This window comes from Carcharodon carcharias, chromosome 18 (assembly GCF_017639515.1).
Source record: "Carcharodon carcharias isolate sCarCar2 chromosome 18, sCarCar2.pri, whole genome shotgun sequence".
In the NCBI taxonomy this organism is placed as follows: domain Eukaryota; kingdom Metazoa; phylum Chordata; class Chondrichthyes; order Lamniformes; family Lamnidae; genus Carcharodon; species Carcharodon carcharias.
In genome coordinates this window covers 102,515,154-102,524,275 of record NC_054484.1, presented here as the reverse complement: position 1 = coordinate 102,524,275, position 9,122 = coordinate 102,515,154, and positions in this window count along the sequence as shown.

Genomic DNA, 9,122 nt, shown 5'->3' with positions numbered 1-9,122 from the left:
GGATGTCAGAGATAAAACAACTTGTTGAATTTGTTAATATCGACATAAAGTACAAACAAATCACATGTCTGTTAGTGTTGCCAACCCTCCACGATTGGCCTGGAGTCTCCAGGAATAGCAAGTCAATCTCCAGGACACCACCATGTGCAACCCTGGAGATATATCACAGGGAAATTATTTTAATGTTTTTTTCTTCATTTTCTTTTTTCTTTACTGGATATAAAAATATTTAAATGGGGGGGAAAAAGGGCTATTTCACTGACAATCAAGCCTAATCCAATTGGATAATGAGTCTTTTTGCTTTCCAATGGGCACAGGAAGGCAGTGTGTCACAATGATGGATGTGCTGGGTGATTAATATTTGTAGTGTTGGGGCAAGTCATGTGATGAAACCTCCCGGAATACAGTTAATCACAGCTGGCAACCCTATATTACTACTATACTTACTAGTAAGATAACCACCAGGGTCAGCAAACTATAAGAACATAAGAAATAGGAGCAAGAGTTGGCCATATCAGCCCTCAAGCCTGTTATGGCCTTCATTAAGATTATGGTTGACTTGCCTCACCTCCATTTCCCTGGCCTATCCCCATAGCCCTTGATTCCCTCATTGTCCAAAAATCTATTGATCTCATTCTTGAATGTACTCAACACTGAGCATCCATGGCCTCATAGAGAATGTAAAGATTCACAACCCTCAGAGAGAAGAAATTTCACCTCAACTTAATCCTTATACTGAGAGTATGATGCCTAGCTCTAGGCTATCTAGCAAAGGAAACAGCCTCAGCATTTACCCTGTCAAGCCCAGTAAGAATTTTATACGTTTTAATGAGATCACCTTTCATTGTTCTAAACCCCCAAGAATATAGACCCATTCTATTCAATGTCTCATCATAAGTTAACCCTCTCATCCCAGTGAATCTTTGTTGCACCCCCTTAAGGCAACTACATATCCATTATTAGGTAAGGAGATGAAAACTGTGCACAGTACTCCAGGTGTGGTCTGACCAAAGCCCTATATAACTGCAACAAGATTTCCTTACACTTATACTCCAATCCCCTTAATAAAAACCAAGTGAGTTCTCAGCACTGAATATCACAGAATTACCAAAAGTGAGCCTACTTATACACCTAGAAGGATAATGTCAGATAAATTGATTTTAACTTTAATATAAGAACCTTTAAGTTCTGAGATTGTTATCATGTGGCCTACATCATGTGCTGCTACAACAATAAATGGGAATATCACACCACATATACTCCATTCTCACTGGAATGCGGGTGTCCATTATATTGAAAATAACATAATTTTGCATGGCTATAAACATTACACCTTAACAGAATAATAACATCTGAAACCTAAACATGTTGGCCTTAGACCAGCTATAATTCTTACACTAACCATTGCACAAATTCTTAAATTGCATTAACCTGACACCTCCTGCTTACTTAGCAGTTCCCTGTGGAATGCTAACAACCTAATCCAAACCATGTGTTAGCCTCTGTCACGCAGAACACATTCTCAAAATACAGAAATATTAATACTGTCCTGCATTTCTCCTATTATACACGAACTCGCACGGTCAAGGAAAGTGTTATACCATGGGAGCCATTGATAAGTTCTTCAAAACACTAATTGCACTTTTGCTATTCAAGTAAACAAACATAAACTGCTTTAAAGAATTTAAAGCCAGTTCCCCAGTCACAATTTAGAATGTGATAGCCAAGTTTTTTTGTTGGGAGTTGGATTAGGCAGTAGATGCATGGGAACAGCAACACCCAGAGGATGTGCTCCAAGCCACACATCATCCTGAATGGAGCCTTATCGCTGTCCCTTCTCTGTTGTAGTATCAAAATCCTGAAACTCCATTCCCAACGGGACTGTGGAGATGGACTGCAGCAGTTTGAGACAGTGGCTCACCTTCTCAAGGGCCATTAGGGATAGGCAACAAAAGCTGGCCTTACCAGCAATGCTTGCATCACAAGACCAAAGAAGAAAAGGAGTGGGAAGTGGGGTGGAAAAGGCAAAGGACTCAGAGGGGAATTAGTAATCGGCATGAGCAGGGAAGGGGGAGGGTTAGATGGGAATGGCAAGAGGCATGAGGAATTAGTGAGGGAAGGGAAGCCTTGGGCATTTGAGGCTGAGGGCTGGTGCAACAGTAAGTGTCAGGAGGGAGTAAAAGCACAGGCTTCCATTGCTGGAGATGCCTTTTAGGCATCCTACCTAGTAGGTGAAAAATCACATTCCCAGCCATAACCCAGGAATCTACCCCTGAAGCTGTTCCCACTAACCAAGAACCCCTTCTCCTTACTCACACAGCAGGTAACTTTCTACCCAAGGCTTCCACACTCACCAGCAGCATCCCAGTACTCCCACAGATCATCATCTCACATCTACCACACGCTTTGGAGTCAGGGGTAGGAAGACTCATTAGGAAAGAAGGATATGGGTGAACTTAGGGGCAGTAGCAGAAATAGCATGAGGGAAAATTACACAGGAATTGTGTAATTTAGAAGTGGCTCATTTTGTACAAAGACTTGTACTATTTTACAGTTCTAATAAGAGAGATGGCAGAATATATTAACTCACAGAGGTAAGCAGGACCATATAGCTCACAAGTATAAGGTCAAAAGATCATTGGGTGGAACCACAAAGTGCAGTAGCGGGCAGGAAAAAAGACCTTTTACCCGCCGATCGCAATGGTGAGTTTCCACGCCACATCATCCCATTCCCAGCATGTCCCACCTCATTAATAATGCATTCACAGGAAACACACCGGATCGCTGGTGGGCGGGCTGGGATTTACCAACCTTGCCATGACCTTAGCGCTTCCTCACTCTGGGCACCATATTTAAAGCACACCAGAGCACAGCCTACTTCCTATCTACATACCAGGACTGCTCCAGACGACAGGTGGTCCTGGAAGCAAAGAAGATTGCAGCCCCCAAATTTTAGTGACACCTCTCTGGGGCACCTGCTGGATGCAATGGAATGCCACCGCGTTGTTCTCTACTCGCCGCACCCTCTTGCAACAGGAGGTCCACTAGAGTCACCAATCCAACCTGGCAGCAGTGGTCAGTGCCACTGGAGCAAAAAGGAGGTCACCCATCCAGTGCGGGAAGAGGACGAATGATCTCATCCATTCCGCCAGGGTAGGTCAACCACCTCATCAACTCACACACTCACAAACCCATCACAGCTCACACCTCAAGTGACAACACCACTAACTCTCACACACACCCTCACATCTCCATCAGGCTCATATCCTCTGGAGCTCATGACCTCATCCCGTCCATGGCTCCGCCCACCACACAAACATTCCATGCTGTGCCATGTGTCCTGCTCACACTCTCTCCATCTGTTTTCATGTAGGAGAAGCTGGCTCACATCAGCAGGGAGAGGTCCCAGACCAGGAATGGAGTGGCCCGTATTAGGCCCCTCACTCACTTTGAGGAGCAGCCATCACGCTGACTGGTAAGGACGTGGTCCGTGCCTGTGTCGACTGTGAACACCCACATAAGGATCCTGCACCATGTCATCCCTCTCTCAATGCAACTGTGAGTGTTCTCTCTCCTGCTTTTGACTTTGCTGCCATGCACTAGATATCTCTACTTTGGTTCAGAGAGCTCTGCCAAGTGACTGATGCTCTCAGGCAGCCAGTCCCTCTGCTCCATCCAGGTCAACTCTAACCAAGAGGACACCTCCTCCATTGAAGAGTTAGAAATAAGCAGCCTGGAAGACCCGTCACCGCTTACCCACACCCTGCACCAGCACAGAGACACACAGCTTGGTGGGACCTAGATCTAGAGCAGGCTCAGGTTCAAAATCTGGTGGTCACCGCATGGGTACATGTCTACAGTAGGAGGAGGCAGGTTCAGCCAAGCTCCCCGGCACTCAGAGGACTGCTGGGCAAGAGACATCTGTCAGGTCTGAGTCAGATGACAAGCCTTTGGAATCGGCCTTCCAATTCATCATGGAGAATCAACAGAAGGTGGGGGAACATAACGCACAGCTTTTGGAAGCTCTCAACAGAGTGGCATGCCTGTCGGAGGAGTGTGCTCGCCTGCTTTCCAATGAAGTGGTGCTCACATGTGCACGTATGGAGGTCTCAATGGGAGGGATAGTGGACGCCTCGGAGAATCTGGTCCAGCAGAATGTGGAAACACGCGCAGCCCCCTGCACTCCATCGTGGTAGCCAAGGGTGAGTTCCTGCAGTGGCAACGTGAGAGGAAAACAAGGCACCTCGATGTCTCTCCAGGTGCCCCTCCCCCTCAAGGAGTCAGGCCAACCAAAGGAGGAGGATTAGCAGCTGGGATACCCCTAGATCATCCACTCAGGAATCTCAGAGGCTGTCCGCTCCCTCTGAGTCCCCTTTGCCTGTGACCCCCTCAATCTTGTCCTCAGTCACTGCAGAGGGAGCTGCTGGCCCACAGGAGGAACAGCTGGCCCACAGGAGGAACAGCTGGTCCACAGGAGGAATGGCTATATCACGCTGGGGCCCTCAAGGCCTCGGCTCTCCAGAGGATGCTGCCAAAGTCATTAGAGGCAACAGGGCCAAGTTTTGCACAGGCTGTCACCACCTCTGCTGCGGATGTCAGGGCAGCACCTAGAAGAAGTGGTAGGACTAGAAAAGTTAAGAAATTCTGACAACAAGTGGTCGCACAGGTGAATACATTTTGTCACTTTATAATCTGAAAATGTATAAGTGTAATGTTGTCTTTCAGCTTCATTGGCAGGCCTCGCAAGTCCTTCCACTGCATCTACAACCCTCCCCGCCACCCCACTAGCAGTTCAGCTGCATGCAACTGGACCATGAGCGATTCTGGAGGGAGATGTGTGTGTGTGGGGCAGGGCCTTTCGGAGCTTCATGCAAGCATTCTCCCACACATGTGGAGCCTTTATCCATCACACTCGTCTCACTGCCCTGATCATTCTCAATGCTACCTGCTGTGGTTCGCTTTCAGTTGTCCATCTGAGCTGACCTGCATCTCCGTCCTCCCACTGACTGCACTCCCATGCAACACCCATACATGCACCTCTCTCTCCTGACCTCACCACCCCTCCCCCATATTGTTTGCTGCCCCCCCGCCCCCCCCCCCCCCCCCCCCCCCACCCCCCGCCCGCCGTGCCACCCAATGCCAATGGGGCCAGAAAATTCTAGCCATGGAATGGAATAGGTTCATACAGTACAGAAGGAGGGCATTTGGTACATCAAGCCTCTTTGAAAGAGTTATCCAATTCATTCCCCAAACCCTTCTCCTTTCGCCATATTCATACCATTCTTTTCCTTTTCAAGTTTGAAAGTCACTATTGAATTTGCTTCCACCATCATTTCAGCAGTATATTCCAGATTACAGAACTAGCTGTGTAAGAAAAATTCTTATACTGTCTCTTTTATTTGCCAGTTACATAAAGAATATAAGGAATAGGAACTGGAGTAGACCACATAGCCAGTTGAGCCTTCTCCACCATTCAATATAATCATGGCTGATCTTCAGCCTCAACCGCACTTTCCCATTCACTCCCCATATCCCTTGATTCCCTGACAGATCAAAAATCTATCTCAGCCTTAAATATATGCAATAATGGAGCATCCACAACTCTCTGTGTTGACAATTCCAATGATTCACAACCCTATGGGTGAAGAAATTTCTTCTCATATCAGTCCTGAATGCTTGGCCCCTTATCCTGAAACTGTGCCCCAGCCAGGGGAAACAGCCTATAGTATCAATGTCGACCTTGTCAAACACCACTCAGAATTTCGTATCTTTCAATGAGATCACCTCTCATTCTTCTAAACTCCAGAGAATATAGGCTCAATTTACTCAGCCTCTCATCCTACAACACCCCTCTCATCCCAGGGACCAATATAGTGAACCTTTGCTGTAATGCTTCTAATGTGAGCATGTCCTTCCTTAAAAATGGAAACCAAAACTGTATACAGTATTTCAAGTGTGGTCTCATGATTAGGGGATAATTGTTTTTAATATAATCATCAGAGAAAAACAACTAAAAACTACAGAATATTACTTCCAAAATGCTGTCCATATTAAATGTTTGGTATATTTGCATAAAAAAGTGTTTAGTATACTAAATTGTGAATCCTAATACAGTGTTTATGACATTCATATGTGTTTTTGCCCCATGTCTATCTCTGAAAATATGCAAAATGCTGCTTTGAGAATGCCCATGCTGATCATGCATTCAATCTTTAGAAACTTCAGAACTTTTTTTGTATGAGAGGTGAAGTGGGTGTTTTTTTTTCAGATACAATATTCCTTTCTGTGAGGCTCCCTCTGGGAGTCATCCAAAAAACCCATATGGTGCATGTTATAAAAAGGCTGTTTTATATATTGCCTTCATTTTCAGGGTGTCATTAACAATGTGTTTTTTTTATATCAGGGGCTGGTTTAGTGGAGAATGAAAGGTTACCACAGAAGGTCAACTACTGACACATAAAATGAAAGCTGAGTATTTAACAGCACAGAATGTTTTTTCAATTTGTTTCAACCAGAGATTAGACATACTTTTGGATTACACTTAGGAGTATGTCATTTTGACCTCCAATATTATTCTTAGTAACTGAAATTACTGTCATTTTGAACAATGTTTGGATTTGGAAGATAGCTGCTGACCTCATGTTTCACATTAATTACGTTCTTCATTTCTTTTCCATTACATGGGCTGTCCAAAGTGGTGTCTCTATAAAATTGAAAGCTACTGTACTAAATTGAGGTTTATTCTTTTTCACCATTTCTTCAATTATTCAGGGACATTCATTGAGAGAAGCTGTGAAATTCCTCAGCATCAGCCATTGAAGTAACTCTCAATATTACTTCTAGCCGGATCATCAGAACATAAGAAATGGGAGCAGTAGTAAGCCATAGGACTCATTGATCTTGTTCCAGTAGGATCATGGCTGATCCTGAGTTGCAACTCCATATTCCTGCCTGATCCCCATATTCCCAAAAATCTATCCATCTCAGCCTTAAATATACTCAATGTTGAGCACCAAAATCCTCTGAGTGAAGAAACTCCTCCTCACTTGAGTCTGAAAGGGCCATTCCCTTAACCCTGTCCCCTTGTTTTAGACTCGCCAGACAGAAGAAACAGCATCTACCTTGTCAAATCCTCTCAGAACCTTATATGTTTCAATCAAATGTTACTACAGTTAGACTTACTATCTGGTATCTTTACAACACTCTGCTGGGAAAACCACCACAGAAAATAGAGACCCAACAAAGATGGAATAAATTAAAATATTTTCTGATATTATGCAGAGTAAAACACTCTGGACCGTGAAACATCAGCACAAATTGGGACTGGATTGACGTTGATTAACTGTGTATGATTTGCTCTTATATAATGACATGATCTTGATCCTTTGTGTTACTGCCTTCCAATAGCTTTGAACAGAGACAATAACCAATGAGAAAAGCATAACATGTTTCTAAAATCAGAGTCAATCACATCCCTGAAAGGAATAATTTCAAGCCCTCTGATTGGCCGTTTGCTTTGACATCCATCCCAACATATGGCCCATAAAATCACTTTCTATAACATAATAAACACCAAAAAATTTCAACAATCAAAAATATCATGAACTAACTAATAAGCTTATCCATCTCCTAGCAGCTAAAACAACTTTTGTTCTCGGGGACATTACATCACTCAAGAGCTTTAGGCTTTCCTTCTGTTTCTTTTGCCAAACTTTGTTTCTTCAACCAAACTGTTGATCTCAAAATTATTATGGGGCCTCATTTTGTGTAGGCAAAGCTGCTGCTCAATGACCTAACTGTCCCTCAGTTTCCTGCACACATGTAATTTTGTTGAGCTCTGTATGCTTTAAACCTCTGTGCTAGCTAGATATATGTTAGCTTGCCAGGAGATCTCAGAGATGCCATAGTCGTGACCATCTTCAAGAAAGGTGACAAGTCTGACAGTGGTAACTATAGAGGAATCCCCCTACTGTTGGCCACAGGGAAGGTCATCGCAAGAATCCTCCTCAATCGCCTTCTCCCTGTGGCAGAAGAACTCCTCCCAGAGTCGCAATGCAGATTCCGTTCACTAAGGGACACAACAGACATCACAGAATCACAGAGTGCAGAAGAGGCCCTTCGGCCCATCGAGTCTGCACCGACACGTGAAAAACACCTGACCTACTTACCTAATCCCATTTACCAGCACTTGGCCCACAGCCTTGAATGTTATGACGTGCCAAGTGCTCATCCAGGTACTTTTTAAAGTATGTGAGGCTACCCACCTCCACCACCCTCCCAGGCAGTGCATTCCAGACCATCACCACCCTCTGGGTAAAAAAGTTTTTCCTCACATCCCTCCTAAACTTCCTGCCGCTCATCTTGAACTTATGTGTCCATCAACTAAGGGGAACAGCTGCTCCCTATCCACCCTGTCCATGCCCCTCATAATCTTGTACACCTCGATCAGGTCACCCCTCAGTCTTCTCTGCACCAATGAAAGCAACTCAAGTCTATCCAACCTCTCTTCATAACTTAAATGTCTCATCCCAGGCAACATCCTGGTGAATCTCCTCTGCACCCCATCCAGTGCAATCACATCCTTCCTGTAAAGTGGCGACCAGAACTGCACACAATACCCCAGCTGTGGTCTCACCAAGGTTCTATACAACTCTAAAATGACCTCCCTACTTTTGTAATCTATGCCTCGATTGATAAAGGCAAGTGTCCCATATGCCTTTTTTACCACCCCATTAACATGCCCCTCCACCTTCAGAGATCTATGGACACACACGCCAAGGTCCCTTTGTTCCTCAGAACTTCCTAGTGTCATGCCGTTCACTGAATACTTCCTTGTCAAATTACTCATTCCAAAGTGTATCACCTCACACTTTTCAGGGTTAAATTCCATCTGCCACTTATCTGCCCATTTGACCATCCCGTCTATATCTTCTTGTAGCCCAAGACACTCAACCTCACTGTTAATCACCCGGCCAATCTTTGTGCCATCCGCAAACATACTAACCCTACCCCACACACCCCCCCCCCCCCCCCCCCCCCCCCCACCCCCCCCAACATAGTCATCTATGTCGTTTTTATAAATATGACGAATAATAGGAGGTCCCAGCACAGATCTCTGTGGT